The 19,648-nt window shown below is 36.0% G+C and overlaps 1 protein-coding gene across 2 annotated transcripts in view; it reads right to left on the reverse strand.

Moving 5' to 3' along the window:
* Positions 1-19,648, reverse strand: part of ADAMTS17 (ADAM metallopeptidase with thrombospondin type 1 motif 17) — a 3,302,852-nt gene that overhangs the window by 1,159,004 nt on the left and 2,124,200 nt on the right. The gene's annotated exons all lie outside the window — the stretch shown is intronic.

A 19,648-nucleotide genomic window follows, 5' to 3' on the forward strand; every position in this document is an offset into this window, starting at 1 on the left:
ACCAATAATCAAGTACAATGCGACATTTGTCATGTACTTGACTAGGCACGTACAGCAGCAGGAGCAACCTCAAAGAAAATACAGGTTGTAAACAACGTCTGTCCTATGTGGATAGACTAAAAGCCCTATCCCTTTACTGTCTCCTACCAACTATTAAGGGCTGACCTATCCCTGACCTACAAGGCACTCAAGATCCAGTCCTGATGGAGCTGCTACACATCTGCAAGTCAAACAGCATGAGGGTCACCTGTTCTAGGGATCTAAACTTAGTCAGCAACTCAAACAAAACATGTTGAAGAGACAGATATGTGTCTTACAGATTGTCCCTTCTTTGGAACAGGTTTCCTATTTACACTAAGCACAGTTCTTACCTGAGCCTGTTTAAAAGGAATTTGGATCAATGGACGGGGAATCACAAAATTACACCTAGGGTAGTACTTATGTCTCTTATGGACAGGGACAATCTATAAGATAATTAAGGCATAGGCACAAATCCATGCCATCCTCTTGCCCCTAGTGGCTATACATTGGGTAAAATCAGGTTATACTTGCTAGGCTTGTTAGGGCTCTTAGGCTGTTAGTAATCTCCCATTAACCTATGAACTCTCTGGGTATTTTTCTTACACATTGCTTTTGTTTCTGCTTGCAAATCCTGGTATTTGAAAACTTTGTCTCTCTCTCAGTATGAAAAACACTATAATCGCTGGGTGTATTATTTTCAAAGATCAATGCTACTTTTGTCTTTTTTTCTTGGACAACTAAACCAGGTTTTCTTGCATTTGTTTTTTGAACTGTTGGTAATGGGTGATCCAGTGTGATATAAACTTCATCATTATTGATAATGCCTTGTGGTTCATGTTTCCAAAGCTTCTCAGCCATGTTTATACTGTAGTGTTTGCAACAGTCTTGCCCCTTTATTGTGCCTTTCAGCATACATACCTCAGCCATGGGGGTATTGCACCCTTCAAAAAGATGGGTTTTTCCAGTTCTGTTTTACAAAATCTACATTTGTCTGTTTCTCCCACTTTTCCAATGGCCTTTGTAAACTAGCATGATTGCAGTCCACTGTCTTGGGTCACCATTATTAGCCTTTCATATTCTGGTTTCAATTCACCTCTTTTAACCATTCCTGTATCAAATCTTGGTCAACATCAGGCTGTTACAGATGTTTTATATACTTGCTACTATATATTTGTGGACTCTCCAGTTTCCTTTCCTTTTTTGCACTTTTGCTTGCTGTCTGATTTTTGTCTAGTTCTACTTTTTTTTTCTTTTCTACTCTATTTTGAAATGCTTTGAAAGTTTCACTATGTTTGCAGCTGAAGAGGTCTGCAGATATATACGCATTTTGAGGACTGAAGATCTAATAATGTAGTCAATTTTAAAGCAGTCCATGCCTCCTTTAGAGTGAGGGATATATTATTTTGGCATGTACTGGTTTTTATGCATCACCTGATAAGCATGAGAAGTATTTTATTGTTTTTGGGTCCAACTGAATCAATAATTTTTGGGGCCAGTCAATCACACCAAAAGTGTAAATTAAAGCAGAAAGAGGAAACTGATTTATAACTTGAACTTTATTCCTAGATGTTAAGCCAGTTTTCAGTGTTAGCTTAAGTCCTCCGAAGTATTTCTTAATCAACTTTATTCTTATTTGTTTATGTTTTACTGCCTTCATCTAGCCCCAAAAATTCAAACACTCCTTCCTGCTCAAATTCCTTTATATCACATTCCAGTCCCAGGTTAATATTTTCTGTTGCTACAACTTTCTATTTTTTAAATGTCATTTTTGCAGATTTATCAATACCAAATGCCACTTATATATCATCTGAGGCATTTTTAACCATTTTGGTTATGCTTTTACCTCATATGATGAACAATATAATGTTTAAATCATTCACACAAATAGATGAGGTGTCTTTAAACAATGTTGGCTTCTGGGAGTTAAACTGTAACCATAGCCTCTTCTGTTAAGTAAACAGCTTAATGGTTAAAGGCAATACAAAACAGCAGCTGTGACAAATAATCACCCTGGAATTCCCCCTTTGAATTTTTTTAACCGTGGGAATAGTAATACGCCCATTGTTGTAGCTTAGCTGCATAGTGGTTTGTCACTATTTCATAGCATTCTAGCTAAAGCTTTTAATATCTTTACACAAAGATTTAGTTCTGATCAAGAATTACTTAGATGCAATTTTGCAATGTAATTCATCAGTGTGTGGTATGTCTTATACATCTGTAAGCCCTCCATTATCCATGAATGCAGGATGCTGTCAAATGCTTTTTGTAATTGATCCATACCGTACTTAGATTCTTCCCTCTGTTATGGCTTAGTTTAGCAATAGATGGTCCTTTGTTCCATATGACTTTCTTTTATTATCTTTTTGTTCTATTGCTATAATTAATTTTTTCCAGATGGCTATAAACTCTGTCTGCATCAATTTCAGTACTTAATTTGTATATTATTGGAAGGCAAGTTAATGCTCTATAGCTCTTATGATGGCTCGCAGGTGTACACTGAAAGAGTATTATTTTTCCTGTTGTTAACTATTTTGGCGTCTGTTTGGAATGCACATGTACGTATTTCTAATTCAGGGCTAAAACTTTATGTACAAGTGTTAATACTTTTAGTCAGAAGTTAGGCACTGAGTCTGGGCTTAGGATTTTCCATTTAGGTGTTTTTTTTACTACTATATCAAATTTTCTGGTTGTTACTTCATCCCATTTTTTATCCTCTGCATTAGCACTCCTTACTATTTCTTTTAATTCTTCTGTCATAGGTACATAGGTAAATACTAGGCTAGCTGCCCTTCCAGGCCTTACCACTTTTCTAACATGTTGGTTCTTATTTACTTTCTGTTATCTATTTCTTTCAACTATCTTAATGTGTCTATCAATCTCTATTAAATGAAGCCCTTAGATCATTTTCTGAACTGAGAACATTTCATTTGCTCTGTTTCTTGAGAACCTTCCACAGAAAGTTCCAGAACCTCACCCTGTGGCTTATCCTCTTCAGATGCATCCTGCTTCATCTGTTGCTCCTCCATAAGGGATTCATTGATGACCTAAGAAGGTTTTCATACAGAATTGCCACTGTATCCTGCTCCTTCCCCTGCTGTGTAAATTCAACTGGACTTTCATGAAAATATCCTACAAGAACCTACAAAACATTGCCCTGTGGCAAATCCTCTACAGATGCATACCACTTCACTCACTACTCCTTCATCTAGGGACTCACTGGTCCATCATGTTGTGACACTGCCTGTGTTAGAGTTTCTACATTAAACTTCTGACTTCACAGATGGTCTATTACTTTCATTTCTATTTGTTTAATTTCTATCTCACTAATCTTTGTTTTTATATTTTCCCTTTGTGATCTTATTTTTCATACTGTGAAATTTGCCATAACTGGTGCCGTTGCCTGTATTTCTTTACAAATATCTTTTATTTCTGCATAATGGTGATTTTAACGATGTACCAGTTTTGGACAGATATCAGGTTTCACTCTTCAGATCACTATTATGTACATTTGCAGAATCTTTGAAGTTTGTCAGGACACATTTGTTTAAAATAGAATGAAATATGTTAAGATAACATAATGTGACATCTAAATGACATTATTATAAAATTGCTGCTTCTAGATGTTATATACCTTATTACAATATACAGATTTCTAACTCATTTAGTCCTGAACAGCAAGAAGCTAATTAACACCTTTGCTTCCTGAGGTCTTCCAAGCCAAGAAACCACTTGCTTCCTGAGAACTTGTTCTAAAATCCTCTACTGAAAACACACTTCATTAGATTAATAATATCTGATAAATAGTGTGAGTTGCAAGAAATGTAAAACATTCTAGCTGTTTTGCAAGAAATGTAAAATATTGTAGCTCTTTGAAATACAACGGGCTATACATTCGTGTTAGTATCAAAGGTCTGCCTTTATATGCTGATTTTATAATGGATATTTATGAAAGAAAAACTGTATTTTGTTTGATAAAAATACTAGCATTGTGGTAAACAAAAGGTTGTATCTCTGTAAATGTGCATGAAAGGTCCAAGATGTTAATGAGGGAATTAGTCACCAGTTCAAGAGCTTTCCAATGATATGTGACAAGAGCTGATAGTGTGCTGTTTTGTGATATTGTCAAATCTGTGTAAATTATGCATATAATCAACTCACAAGATTTCAAAACAATATTAACTTGTAAAGCCATTTGTGTTAAGTATCATTGACAACATTGTAAACCTTAATGCTTTGTGTAAGATAGCACCAATTATTCACCTGCAGTGTTTTTATGTTTATTCAGAACTGCTATACAAAAGAGCATTTACATCTCAGAAAGTAAAAATAACATTAACATAGTGAAGGCAAACACCCACTGCTTGAATATACCACCCCAATATGACAGTAGTATACTCTGTTTATGCATTATTAATATAAACATGAAAATATGTCCTATTTTTCATAACCTTTTGTAAACACTCCTTAATAACTCTATCTCTAGACACTCCATGCTGACAATTTCACTGGAAATGCTTAGCAAATCATGTCAGCTTGTAGATGCCTTAGTTTTATGTATGTACCTTTACTAGGACTTCAGGAATTAGACTTTGAAAACAGTGATAAGTATATTTATTTCAGGAGTACAAAGAAGTCTTTTAAAAATACGAGAATAGTCTTACAGGATACAGAGGAACTCTGCTTCCCTGACAGCTATACTTTTGTAGGAAGTAATGAGTTAAGAATCACTGACCCTACACCCAATTGCAAAATGGAAATGGTTCATTACACCATAAGAATCAGAAATTTGATCTGGTGTTGAACACCAATGGAATATGTCTAAGAAATGGTGTGGCCCATTCAAGTGAATAGACATTCCTTGCATAGGAGTTCCTCCATATGTATAAAGGTACTGAAGGCATTAAATGATGGAGTTGCCAGTAACCAGCATCATTGGTACTGGCATACAAGTGGAAATGTATTTTAGGCTATAATAAATCAGGAAATCTGAGGACCATGGACAACTTAAGTCAGCTTTTCTGAAGAAATTCTGAGGTATTTTTTTACTGCAGCTGCATGATATGACCTCCAACAATATGAGATAATGCACACACAACATCATACATGAATGCATTATCCTATCTGATGTACAGGTAGATTAGATGGGACAGCCAACTTTGGATGACTTTTAGCAGCTACAAGGTGGGTTCGTTGGGGTTCAGGTTATGCCAGAAATAAGTAATAAGAATCACTTGCATAGCATTTTATAGATAATGAGATCCATTTGCATAGAATCTATCAGAATCTCATTAACTTGGCAGTGCATCATATGTGGGCGGAGCTGTTTTTTTCACTCTTATGCCGCTACTACACTAGATGCCCTCTGCAACAGTATTATAACTCCCCACAGCAACACCACCCTGATTCTTTCAGAATCCCACTGTTAGAGAATGAGATAATTGCAAATGGTGAGGCCATGAGTTATGAACTATGTTCCCTAACCAACAAGGTATTTCGTGTGTCACATGAAGCAGAATACAACATATTTCATTTACCCATTTTTATTTCTGTTTTTCTGTGTTGATCATATGTTGTCCACTGAGTTTGACAGGCTATAGCAATTGCTTAAATTTATACTAAACAGGACTTTAAAGGACAACCGCACCCTCAGACTCAAAAAACATATTAATTTCATCATGGTTTGATGTTTCCTACATTTTAACAGCACTCTGAGACTATTTAGAGCTTTTTAGATATTTTTAGACACAATTTCTGACTCTGACCACATGGGGGCTGGCATTTTGAAAAAATTCAGACTGTTTACTCTGCCTCTAAGTATCCCAGAATGCATTGTTTGTCTCCAAAAAATGGCATCAGATCTGCCACGTTTTCCCTTAAGCTGCTGTCACTTCATTGCCTTAACAGGCATTCACTGCAGTCTTAAAGTCCTCTACTTTTGGTTAAAATGTTATCCTTTTTCAATGACTACTTCAAACACAAGCAGTGCAAATGCTACAGAACAGAACTGAAAAGTGCATTTTATTGCTCTTTCTTCTTAGAAATGCTAACTTGCTTTCTTTTGTGAAGGCTGGAATCTAGTTCTTCAAGGCATCTCCCCTCCCACTTCACATCTACCTTCCCTAGCTGTCAAAGAGCTTGTGTGGATTCTTTTATAAATGGAGTGTCTGGTGAGTGATTTACTACATTACATTCTGGGGTAAATTCTAATTATTTCGCTTTTATGAATTTTAGCAGTACAATGAGGGATATAGTGTGATTTTCTAGTTTTCTACTTTAGGCATTTTAATGTATACGTAACCACATTTGTTTTGTTACTAATGCTACTTTCAGATTAGCTAGTCATGGTTAGTGTTTTAATTCATTTATATTTTTACATTGACTTTTTTTGCTAGTAGAAATTAATTTCATTTATAAGAGTTTGATTTATATGATCAACATTGCTTCTTGGGAATAACTGTGCAAGTAGATTTTTGTATGTGCTGTGTGTCAAATTACATTTTATACTGTAGTGAATGTGACGTGCAGTTAGTGCTTCTCTTGATTTCTTTTTATTCTTTTATTTTAATGTATTTGTTATAATAAAGGTAAATTTCATTACCAGGTAGATTTAGGTACACAGTATTATTTCCAGAGGATGTGTATGTAAATTGTGTGTGTTCAGTGTGTAAAGTCATATTACTGTAATTATTTTTTTCACATTGTAGTGGAAGGGAATTGAGGTCATTGTTTAAGTTTATTTATTTTAATTTATATTTTCTTGCTTAAGTGTAATGGTATGTTTACTTTTGGATGGACTAGGATATTTTGGAAGGTATCAGTGTCAATATTTTTCATACTCATAGCTCTTAAACTTTTTCTGAATCAATGATAAAAACTTAAACATAATTATGGAAAAGGCCCCTAATAGGGATATGTTTTTAAATATTGGTACTATTAACTTAAAACTTTGCAAAAATTATCCAAGTTAAGGAGAGAAAGTGCTAATTTTAAACAAAAATTAAGAAATGATTGAGGGTCAAGATGCATGTGGGTGCAAAGCATTGCTAGGGTGGGGTGCAGAGGGTGGCTGCCACACAAGCAAGGTGTTAGGGGGTGAGATTGACAGTTTCTGATAGTGTGGTATTTATACTAGCATTCAGAAATGAATGCTGATAGACTGTATATGTGGTCACTGCAGCAAGCCATGGTGTACTACAATTTGACAGTTTGAAGCTGAAGAGCTTTTTTTTGTTTGTCCTCAAATCTTGTGGAGAACCTTTTTTCTTGGCCATCAGCTCACGGACAGGATCTTTATATTGCTCACGTTAGAGATGAGGAACACCAGACTGGGGAACTGCACCATGTAATGCATAAGACAGCTATGGTATTGTGTGGGTAGGTAGCATTTATATAAACATTTGCATTAGTCTTTAGTGATCAGCACAAATATGGCAGGTTTAGGGGAACTTAAGTAGCTTTAATGACACAAAGAATGGTAGTAATGATGATGCACCAAGATTATAGATATTTTAGATGATTTCAAAGTGCATAGATTAAAAACAAAAACACATACACAGAGTATGGACTGTTGTATATGCGTTCTGTATTTTATCATAACCTTTGTCTACTATCAAAAAAGCGAATATATATATATATATATATATATATATATACCTAATCTCTCTCTCTCTCTATATATATATATATATATAAAATATAAATATATATATATATATATATATATATCTATATAAATATATGTTGAATCTATCTCTCACTATATATATATATATATATATATATATATATATATATATATATATATATATCTGGGATCCATACAGATCCCTGACTGCACTCTCCACTGAAGCAGAAATCACCGAGCATACGTAACCGAAAGTGCTGTTCACCGAAGCAGCACTTTCGGATAAGTATGCTGGTTGTGCCGGTCGTACTACGGTACAGAAAAGTCCCTTTTCCCCACTGCAGTGCGACCTCAGAGTGAGAATTTTAAAGTAGGGGGGGGTGCAGGGGGGGCTTGCCCCCCTACATAGCAGTAGGTTTAATGTTGCATTTTTTTTTTTAAACATACTTTAACGAAAGCACTTTTTCGGTGAATAGTGCTTTCGGTAAAGTATGTTCTTAATTATGGATTCAGAGTTTTGATCTTTCGATCAAAAGTCCTAGATCCATATAAATATATATATATATATATATATATATATAGCTTCTGTACTCATTGAGAAGTTACATTTTTTTAATTCTTCTATTTGGAGATGCCCAATAGCTTTCAGTAGACAATCACTGTCAGTGTAGGCTCAAGAGGTGGGAGTGAGAGAGACAGAGAATATATATATATATATATATATATATATATATATATATATATATATATATATATATATATATATATATATTGGGTCTATATTATAATCTCGAAGTTACGGAACATCGAATACAATATGGTTGACACCATATTATCAAAGTTCCGTGTCTTCGAAAATAAAAAGAAACATTTTTAAGCATCAAATACATACCCTAATGGGTTTAAGCAGGTGGGCAACACCCCCTGCGCCCCCCACACCCCCCGCTACTTAAATATACCAACTCCGAGATCTCACTTTAACGTAGTATGGTGAGGAAAGGGAAGATTTCCCTTTCCTACACTGTAGCACAATCTCGGAGTTGGTATATTTAAGTAGTGGCAGGTGGGGGGGGTGCTCCCTGCCTACACTCGTTAGTTTTTCTTTTTTTTGTACAAATATTTTTATTTTGTTTCGCTTGTTTAATAGTTCGATGCATAAAGTTTGAAGTTTATGCATTCGAACTATTAAACAGTCAAGATTATAATATAGACCCTATATATATATATATATATATATATATATATATATATATATATATATATATATATATATATATATATATATATATATATATATATATATAAATAAATATATAGATATAAATTTAATATCAAAACGTGGAAACTGCATTATTCGACTGGCATGTGGTCGACATGCAGTTTCCAAGTCGGCATAATGTTGAACCAAAAACTATCAACTACACTTCAGTGAATGGTTAGAGTTGGTCAATATTTTTGGTTCGACATAGTGTATGGAGGTTGCAGTAAAGTGAGGAACAGGGAATTAGCCCATTTCCTTACTGTAGTGCAATCTTGGAGGTGGTATATTTAATGTGCAGCGGATGTGGGGGGTGCATCCCCCCTGCAAAATAGAACAATTAACATATTATTGACCATTGAGTGCACCGGTACGTTAATGCGCATAGCATGGGTGACTGAAGTCTCCTCCTGCTATGTCGAACATGTCGAACTAGGAAGTTCGGGTATGTGATTTCCAACATTCTGCCTTTTAGATGTGTCAGAAATCGCCATTTTCTATCGACATTATGGTCATTCTATGGAAGCATTTTCAAGAATATGATAGTAAACTATAGATATATATATATATATATATATATATATATATATATATATATATATATATACAAACACACACACACACACACACACACACACACACACACACACACACACACACAAAGAAACACACAAGTATCAACAAAATATAGGGAGAGCTTTACATTTTGCCCCGCTGGCATGACATCATACTTGGATGGAGCTGTTTTTTCTCTGTTGGGGAGCCAATGTGTCTCAGTCTGAAGGCAATTTTATCTCACTACTCAGACTTTGCACATACTGGATATGACTTTTTCTACCCTCCTAGTGTTTTTTAACAAATTTATTCCTCTTAAACATTACAATCTAGTAATTTTCAATCTGACTTACATTAAGGTGGCACTGCTCAGTCCTACGATTCTGAACAAAAAAATAGCCTGATTTTCAGGCCATTGTGACAGTTGAACACATGCAGATAAATGAAGTGATTAAAAGTTGGATACTGTGCACTGATTGTACTCCCTCCATGTCAGGATAATACCGTATCATTCATTCAAACTACCTAGGAGTGATTTTTCTGCTTCCATGTTACCTCATGCCAAATCCTATACTACACCAATTTAGAACTACTGCACATTGTAATCACACTACATAAACCCAGTTTCACATTATTTCCCAGATAAAGATCCCCAATGTCTCTTGATGACCAAAATAACTACCTCAATAAGTTGAATTCTATACTTACAATCTCAGCATGCTAATCCAAGATGACTACGCATCCATTACACATAAATATTATTGAATAAATAATAAATATACCCAGTGGATCCTCACTTTTATCAATATCAGCTACGTAAATCAAACAGTCCATGATCTCACCAGATGTTTCAACACATTTGACATTGTCCTTACAAATATTACGTCTACCTGTTCCCCTACTAATGCATATCTCTGCTTGATCAAATCAAACAATCAAACTGATATTTTGTCCATAAAAAGAGTAGCATCATTCTGCCCCGTAATCTTACCATATTCAGTGATTACTCCAAAGCCAACCTAATGCCCTTCTCTGAGAGTATTAATTCGAAAGTGTGAACCTACTGATGCAGACATTACAACCACTGAATGAACCTAACTTCTACTCCCATGTCAACCACTGCGTAAGGAACCCCATCTCCATTCTGCATAAGTATAGTGGGAAATTCAAAACTGCATTCCACTAGTGCAACTCCCGGATAAACAAACTATATAATAAGGGGGAAACCTACTACTGCTCCATATATAGTGTTCCTCAAGGCTCACTGTAAGAAAGTACTTAGGCAGGCCAGCACTGAACTCAAGCATGCTATTAGCAAGATGAAGTTAGAAAAGGAATGGAAAGTAACCACCAACTCAATAGATAACCATAAGGTCTTTTTTAATTATTTATGGAGCATTACAAGTATCACCAAACACTGCACCAAGATTTAGTCAAATGGCACTACTTATTCTAATCCTGAAACCAAGGCCACAATTCTAATTAACAAGTTCACATCCAGTTTTACCTATTCTACTCATCCCCATTGTCCCTTCCTTGAGTCATTAAACTTCCCTTCCCTTAAAGTCACTATGGACAAAATCCTAGATGCTTTGTCCAAACCCAAAACAACTGTTCCACAGGCCCAGATTACACACTAGGATATTCCCTAGTTTTTGCAAAATAAAACATTACCCAACCCGGCCAAATCATTTCCATCCTCAGTCTTTCTGTGTAGAACAGACACTGTGGTGTCACTCTACAAGGGCATCTCCAACACTGTCTCTGGCAACTATCTTCCTATTAGCCTCACTACTATCATCTACAAAACTGGGGAATATATATTTCTCATGCTCATAAAAATATAATTGTGGTTTAGAAATCCTTCATCTTAACCAATTTGGCTTAACAAAAACTACATTTTGTGTCCATAACTTGTTTGATTTTCTTAAAAATGCAATAGGTGCCATAATAAAGGTAATTTGGATCATAATCCCTATCTACACCTCTCTAAAGCCTTCAAAAATGATGATTTGCCATGCTGGTGCTATTGACACTATTTACAAAACTTACATGGGTATCAACCAAGCGAAGACTGCTGGAACAGCACTCGGTGCACTAATCTTGGCTTTAAGCTTAATGGCAAAAAAATGTAAAAAAGTTTATCCTACTGATTACCTCGCATAAACATGAACTATCTTAAGAATAAAATAGTTGTTAGAGATGTAGGCACATTTGGTGACAACAAACAACCCTTCAGTCACATATTAGTTATAGTTAATTACTAAAGGCATACTCTTCAAGTCCAAGGATTTATAATCCCCATCTATTCTTCCCTCATCAAGTCAGTCATACAGTACAATACAGTAAAACCAAAAGAAAGAATATAAGGTGAAGGACCAGATGAGATGGCAAGAAATGTGGAAAATGCATAAATATAATTGTAAGTATAGAAAACTTCTGGAAGATCCTCATGTTGATCAGGAACAAACTTAGGAATGGTTAAGGAGAGGCAAATTCAAACCAAGAGATGAAAGGTTAATATTGTGGGCCCAAGATAGTGGGCTACATACATGCTGGTTTACAAAGTCCATGGAACATGTGGGAGAAACAGGAAAATGTAGGTTTTGTAAAACCAAATTGGAAACAGTTGGACACCTCATTGCTGGTTGTGACATACTAATGGCAGAAGGACTGTACTGTACACTGAAAGCCATAATAATGTGGCAAGACTGTTGCACTGGGGATTGTGCAAACATTATGGAATTGAAGTGGCTGAAAAATACTGGAAAGATGAGCTACAAGGCAGCATAGAAAATTATGAACTTTATATCACATTGGATCACCCATTACCAACAGTTCAAAAGATAGATTCTACAAAACCGGATATAGTGGTCCATGGAAAGAAGACAAGAGTAGCACTGGTCATTGAAATCACCACACCCAGTGACTACAGTGTCCTGTGTACAGAGAGATGCAAAGTCATAAAATATCACGATCTACAGGCAGAAACGAGAGCGATGTGGAAGAAAGATATCCAGACAATTCTAACAGTAGTAGGAGCAACGGGTCTTATAAAAAAGAATCTACAATCGTATTTAGATACATTATCAATATACATGTAACCCCATTAATATTGCAGGAGGAGTTATTATTAGGCACATTGCAGGTGCTGCGAAGAACATTTCTAGCTGACAGCAAAGATTAAAACAATACTAATTTCATGAACTTTAATCGTACTTTGACTTAGGAATGGGGTCCATTCCAGTCATGGTATTAGAAACCCAAAGGATTTGGAGAAATTAAAAAGGTACACTGCACCATTTAGAATGTACCTCTACAAACATCTCACTCAACTAGAAAGACTGCAACACTTTTTTAACTGAAAAAAAAATGCTAAGTTCTCTTAGCTGCCTTGACAGACTAAACATCATTTAGTTGTTTTCTGTCTCATATTGGCTTCTGTGTGGTAATCTCTGTCTCACTTTGTGGGTTACAAAACATCTTGTCCTACTAGACCTTCTCCTCTTCAAAAGTACTGACAATACTAGAAACACTCAATCGAAAGATAACAGCCTTCACTGCAACTTAAAAAGACCTCTTGTAGAGATATACTCCTCACCAAAGGAATTCCCTACTTAAGGAACAGCCTCCGTTGACAATTTGATTGGTACTCTCAAATTTACTCCTGGAATAAGCAATATGGCTTTCACTGAGTCGAGGTGGCAAATCTACTAACTAAACTCTATTGGTTACATGATTGGTCTCTGTATGGTCACCTAGACTTCCTGCCTAGTAAAGACCTGACCTATGAACCTATGAACATACATTATGATAGACGGTTCACACAATCAGCAAATGGCTCAATAACTGGTGCAGAGCTCACGGACTTTTGTTATCTTGAGAGATGCAAGCATAAACTGATATGAGGAAGTGTATCTAAGATAAAGGGAGGCACTATTTTAGATAACAAGTCTAAAGTTTTCTTTAATAAGGATTTAGTGTTGCCAAGGGAGAGGTACGTAGTGGTACTCGGGAAATGGCATCCTAATCCTTCAAAACATCAGGCTAATTTATAAAACAATGTAAGGGAAACAGTACAGCCCTAACAAGAAGAAAAGCAAAGACAATACATGCATTGTGAGGGCAAAAAAAGCAAGTTAGCATGCAAATAAAAAATAATAAGTACCTATGTGTCCAGATAAATTTTAAGATATCAGAACTGAAGACAAAGATAAAGAGCAAGGTCTTAATGGCATAACAGCAAAAAAGATACGAGACAAAATGTGCTCCGAATGGGATGGAAATACACCAATACTTTGCCTGACCTATCTATAGGTCAGGCAAAGTAGATAAAGAATAAATAAATAATGGAAAGTGCCAAATCATTATAAAATACAAGCAATCATGGAGGACAGGAGGAACTGTGGGCCATTTTATAACAATCAGGATAGGGTTGTATACAGAATGAAAACCTGCTCGTGGAGAAGAGAAATATAAGACAGATGTTAAACTCTATCATCTGAGTGGTCATGAAATTTGAGGTTATTACTGGGTCAGGAACTTTAACATACAAGACATAACACCTTGAATACAGCCACCTTCAAGAGCAAGATCATTCTTAATACGTGGTCAATGACAGGCTTCAGAAAGCTAGCACTGCAGTCTTCTCAAAAATGAAGCTATCTGGACCTGGTATTCTCAAATGGGAAGAGCATCTCAGTCCTGGAAATGGGCAGTCATTTACTAAAAGAACACAGGGCATAAGTAAAATGTCCTATGCAGACCATCTGAAGGCCCTATCCTTGTATTCTGTTTCCTACAGGCTGTTGAGGGGAGATTATGGCTGGCATACAGGGCATTGTCAGACCCCACTCTGATGGACCTCATGCATATCAGCAAAATAAACAGCACCAGAATTACCCATTCTAAAGACTTAAACCTTGCCTGTGATATAAATAGGACCCGCTGAAGAGATAGGTATGTATCCCAGAGACTAACCCGTCTATGGATCAGGCTCCTCCTCCACGTGAAGCAGAGTTCCTCCCTAACCAAATTCAAGTGCAACTTGGACAACTGGATGAGGAACAAGAAATCCATCCTTAGCTTGGCACCTATGTCCCTAATGTACACAGGCAACCTGCAAATTGCACTTGTCTAGGGTACCAGAACTTGTCAAAGCCTTAGGATGCATGGCTAGGCTTAAAAAGGTCCCTGTGTTCATTAGCCTAGTACATACATATGAACCTATAAATGATCACCAAATTGAATGGTCACTGACAACTGAAATACAGCTTTGAAACAATCAAACCAGAAAGGTCTGGACTTCAATAGAACAGATGTTGAAAAATGGAAGAGCCCCCTTAAGAAAGCTCTCAGTGATAAATATGAAGATTTTAGTGAAAAAACAATGGTGATATATCAAAACTGCCATTGCTGTAACAACAGAACCTTTACGTAAAACCAATAAACGATTAAAAAAGTAGTTGTCAAAGGAGCTTGTTTCAAAAGGAAGGGAAAACATATCATATTTAGGAAATATAACAAAACAGAAAGAGGAAGACAGGAAATATACTTGTTGATGAAGGAAAGTAACAAAGGGCACAGAGGGAGGGGTTGAGATTATATCATGAATAAGTAATGAGGTTCATTTACACAGAATCATTCAAAATCTCTTCACAGGTAATTTAATTTGTTTACACAGAATCTTTCAGACACTCATCCCATGTAATTTGATTCAGTTATACAGAATCTTTCAAATATCATTAACTTGTTGTGCAATCTATTCCATTTTATGCGGCATTGCAGCTGTGGCAGGCAGCCTTAGATGTAATGCACACCATTGGTATAACATCATACATGGGTGTGGCTGTTTTTCATTGTTGTAGTGGTATTTCAGGATGCTGCAGATGCTCTGCAACTCTAGCCCAGTTCTTTCAGAATCCCACTATTAGGGAACATGTATATGATGAATGCAGAGTCCAAGAGTCATGAACCAGGTTCTCAAACACATTATAAAATAGGACTTTGTAGTAACAAAAAATACTTCTTTTTTTAAACAAGCAACATCTTTATTTAAGTATCACTTATGAGACAGGCAATCATACATTTATATAAATGAAAACAAACCACATTGACATATTTTTAGCTGCAAACATTATACATCACTTATGCTTTATCCAGTCACTGTCAGTCAAACATTACACAGCTCATTCAACTCCTGCCTTCTTTTAGACCTCATTCCTCCTCCAGAATGTTATTTTGCATGTATTGTTCCCATTATTCCCATTTTTTCTATGTGCCCTTAATTTACTCATTTCCTTTTCTAAAGATCCAATTTCCAGTTGTTTTAGCTCTGTTACTACATTCATTATTTATACTCCAGCAGGTGTGGACTTTGATTTCCATTTTATAGTAATTGCTTTTTGGCAGACACTATAATTAGATTAACCAAGAACTTTCTATGTCTAGGTAATTCCAATTCTGTATAATAGCTCAAAAATAATTTTCTTAGTTATACCAATTTGCTCATCCAGTATATCTAATAGAGTAGTCTGTAAGGAATTAAGTCTGCCAGCTCATTACACTCCCAGAAAATTATATTCCCAATTAGGCCTTTCTTCTACTCCATACCTCCAACATTTGCTATCTACGCTAGGATAAATTCTTTGGAGTCTGCTTGGGGTATAAAATACCTATGTAAACATTTTCAAGCAAAGATCCTAAACCTTCTAGACTTTGTTGCATATTTGGGAGAGAAACATATACTACCCCTTTGTCTCTTTGTGAATTGCTTATCCATTCTCTCTTCCCAATACTTTCTAACCTCCTGTGATTGATTCTTATGGTTATCATGCAGTATTTCATATGCTCTACTAATTATCCTTTTTTAACAGCAGCTTCTGTTCTAGATTCTACTAAAAGCTCTACCAGTGCTGGTGTTTCACTTAGGATACCCCTATTTTTTCTGTTTGCCTATACTCTTATATCAACCCTCGATAGGGAAGTCAATCTCTAGTCTGCAGTCCAAATAAATTATTGTCCTCTTCCCACTCTATTACCTTTCCATCTCTAATTATTTGCACCCAACAATTGGGTTCCTTTGCAATTTTCTCCATTAAATTCCAGCCCCCTCAGCCTATTGTCTGTATCCCTAATTGGAGTCATCTCTGTTGGCAGAATCTCCTTTCTCCACTCTTGTGTTACTTTACTTCTTAAAATACTTTCTGATACTTTCTGAATATAATATTCTGAATTAAAGATCTGCATCCAAAATGCCAGTATCTCCTTGTATCTTCAGCTTCCCCCCTTTTGTCATCATTCCCTGCCACTTTGAATTATAGCTTTCTGCTTGTGCTATGTATAGGAGCCTTAACTGTTTTGGTCTAAAATACCCCTTCAAATCAGGTAATCCTAAGCCATCTTATTCTATTGGAGAATCAGCTTATCAGACTTGACTCATGTCATCCTCCTCTCACAGGTAAAATCCTTGTTATGCAAAACTCCTCCTCTGGTTGATAAAAATATGCCTGACCTGTGTATAAAACTAGAGGGACAAGGGACTAAACTTTTTAACTGCTTGCAGCTTGCTCTCCATATCCATAAAACAGAGATTCCAGTTTCTCAGTTTTTGTATTAGCTTTGCTTAGTCTATTCTTACATATCTTTAGCTGCTACAACAGAATAATTTTTAATTCATATTCCTAAGTACTTCATTTTATTGTGTTCCCATAAATAAGGATCTTGCTGAACCAAATTGTGTGGATTCAGAGTTTTCAGCTATGTATTGCCTTTGTTTTAGCTTCATTAATTTTGTATCCAAAGACTTGAAATTGTCTCAAAATGTTCCACAACACTGAAATGCCCTAGAAAATATCAGAGAGGAAACCACTCACTTAAATTTTTTCACCAATCCCTCAAATATCGTCCTAATCAGCCTTATAATTTTATCACAAAATGCAAATGCTTCCATTTTCCTGCTCATAAAATCCCAGCTTACACTGTTGAATGCTTTCTGTGCATTAAGACCAACCAGCAACAGTGGTTGTTGTTGTCTTTCGGCTTTTCCCGGTTAGGGGTCGCCACAACGGAACTCCAGTCCGCTAATGATCGGCAGTAGATTTTCATGGTGCCAAGTTGCCAGATCGATTTCCAACCTTCAACGAAGGCACGCCCATTCACGCATATCTTTCAGAACGCCACTCGTCCCGCGGGGAGGACATGCAGACTCCACACAGAAGGCACTCCCCACACACTAGCTTAGAATCGAATGGGAGAACCTCTTGCTGTGAGGCAACAATGCTACCGCTGCACCACCGCGGATAACCAGCAACAGCGGTATTTTCTTATATTCTTCTTCCCTTTGGATCGCCATTGTTCTGTTAATGTTGTCAGATGTTTGCTGCCCCTCCTCAAAACCACAATGATTGATATGTATTAATTTTGGCATCATCTTTGCCATTCTTTTAGCCATTATAACAAAAGTATAGCACCAATGTTGCAAGTCCATGTACTCTTTTATTATCACCAAATAATATAAAAGTTAAGCGCTTTCGTCAATGAAACCTTGACTTCATCAGGTTTTCTGATGAAGTCAAGGTTTCATTGATGAAAGCGCTTAACTTTTATATTATTTGGTGATAATAAAAGAGTACGTGGACTCGCAACATTGGTGCTATACTTTTGTTTTATTGTTTTTGGAGCACTGATTTACCACCATTAATTTTGGTGTACTAGATTCTTTTAGCCATTATAGATATAAACACATTATAATCATTGAAATGGGCCGATGGGACGCTGGATCTGATGGGCCTTTACCATGTTTAGGCATTACAGCCACTACCACCTTCTTCCAGGATGTTGTTGCTTCTCCTCCTATTAAAATACTGTAAAAAAAACAGAGCTTTATCAATTTTTTCCCTCCTAGCTTCCAAACTTCCACAGAAATATCATCTTTTCCTGGGGACATTCCCTGTAGATTGGTTATCCATCACCATTTTTATCTCATCTCCTCTTATCCTGTTAGTAGTTGAGCATCATCTACCTCTAACCTTGGCATATTTAATTCTTCCATAAACACTTCCATTCGTACCTTTTCTTGATTTCCACATTTCTCTGCTTTATACAGATTTTATAAATTTTTTGAAATATTTCTAGTGTCTTTCCTTGTCTTCCTTGTTATAAGCTTGGCGACAATCCTTTCTACTTTCTGCTGCCTGAGTCAGACTAAAAGTTTTGTGATCTGGAGTCATTATCAAAAAACAGTTGCTTAACAGCAGTCTTTCTAGACTCGTGCATATTATCAAGGTAATCCCTTATTTTCTATATAGCATTCTGCAATTGCTCCTCTTCTTGTTCTGTGAGATTCCTCCTATTCTGCAATAGGTTAATCTTTGTCAGTCCATCTAAATAATTCCTAACCATATCCCTCTTTATTTCCACCCTATTTTTAAACTCCACTTTAATTTTATCCCATTCCCTATCTATATTTTCAGACAAAATTTCTATCTTCTCTAATAACTCCCAAATAACGTCCACTACCCATTCATTAAATTCCATTCTTTTCAATAGATAGGTGGGAAGTGTCAGTGTCGCATTTTTATTTCATTACCCTGCATTTTTATTTTAGTTATTATCGATGTGTGATCTGAAATACTTACTGGACGCATATCAAAACTTTCAATTAAATGCATGTTTCTCTGAAATATAAGTTCTGTCTAGTCTGGCCAGTTTTTGCATCTTGGGGAATAATACGTAAATTCACTCCAAAGTCCTACTACTGAATTCACATTTTCTAAGCCAAATGTTTTTATAAATTCCTTCAAAAATCTATCCTCTTTTGTTGTATTTTCCCTTATGGGCCCCCCAGATACATCCTCACTGCTGCAAATTAAATTCCATTCCCCACATCTAAGTAATATTCCCTGCTGAAAGCTGATTATTTCTCCCAGGAGAAATATTTCTTGATAATTCAATTAAAATGTGTTAAGAGGCAAAGTCTAGGGTAGGGACAATGGTGAAATAAATTGAAGAGTGAAACAATGGTTGCAAAAAGAAAGATAAAAGGCAAAGGCAGGTTATCAAACAGGGGAAAAGAAATATGGTATGGTGAAAACTTTTTAGTGCTACACTATTGCTGAAGTATACCCATGTCCTCATTAAATCTGACATAAGGTTATTGGATTTGTTTTAGGGGCAGTTAGGACTTATAG

The sequence above is a fragment of the Protopterus annectens genome, chromosome 7.part0 (assembly GCF_019279795.1).
Source record: "Protopterus annectens isolate FY-2018-M chromosome 7.part0, PAN1.0, whole genome shotgun sequence".
NCBI classification, from domain to species: Eukaryota; Metazoa; Chordata; order Ceratodontiformes; family Protopteridae; genus Protopterus; species Protopterus annectens.